Genomic DNA, 995 nt, shown 5'->3' with positions numbered 1-995 from the left:
TCTTCAGCATAGAGATGAAAGTGACTGGAAGAAATAAGTAAAAGAGCTAAAGAGAAAATGTCAAAGGACAGCTTGAGAAGCACAAAGTATTATAACTAAATGTGCAAAGGTCTGAAGTTAGAAGACCAAAAGGGAAGAACACACTCAGCATTTCTCAAGCTGAAAGACCTGAAGGAAAAATTCAAACCTCAACTTGAAATATTGAAGGATTTTATTTGCAAAATATTGAACGCTACAGAAAACATCAAAAGATGAAAGGAATACACAGAGTCACTGGACCAAAAAGAAACGGTCAACATTCAACCATTTCACGAACCAACACTGAAGGAAGAAGTCCAAGCGGCACTAAAGACATTAGCAAAAAACATGTAAAAATGGAACTATTTCAACCAATTGATGAAGTGCTGAATGTGTTTACATGTCTATGCCAAGAGATTTGGAAGACAGCTCCGTGCCAGTCGATAGAAAGAGATCCAGATCTGTGCCCATTCCAAAGAGAGGTAGTTCAACGAAATACAAAAATCATCAAACAATATAATCGATATCATAAGCAAGTAAATTTTGCTGAAGACATTTTAAATCAGCAGCAACAGTACATTGACAGGGAACTTCAAGAAATTCAGGCTGTATTTAGAAGAAGATGTGGACTAGGAATATAATTTCTGACATTAGATGGATCTTGGCTGAAAGCAGAAAAAACCAGAAAGATGTTTATTTGTGTTTCATTGACTATGCAAAGGATTACGACTGTGAGCATTCTGGCTGTACTTCTTCCAACACAGCTTTGTTTGTTCTGGTAGTCCATGGTTCTTCCAATATTCCTTGCCAACATCCTAATTCAAATGCATCAGTTCTTCTGTGATCTTTCTTATTCTTTGTCTATCTTTCACAAACATATGATGTGATTGAAAATACCATGGCTCAGGTCAGGCGTAGCTCAGTCCTGAAACTGGTATCTTTGCTCTTCAACACTTAAAAGAGGTCTTGTCCAGCAG

This window comes from Chrysochloris asiatica, unplaced genomic scaffold, assembly GCF_000296735.1.
Source record: "Chrysochloris asiatica unplaced genomic scaffold, ChrAsi1.0 scaffold00283, whole genome shotgun sequence".
Taxonomy (NCBI): domain Eukaryota; kingdom Metazoa; phylum Chordata; class Mammalia; order Afrosoricida; family Chrysochloridae; genus Chrysochloris; species Chrysochloris asiatica.
The sequence above is the reverse complement of the archived record's forward strand: the minus strand, read 5'-3'. Positions refer to the sequence as shown.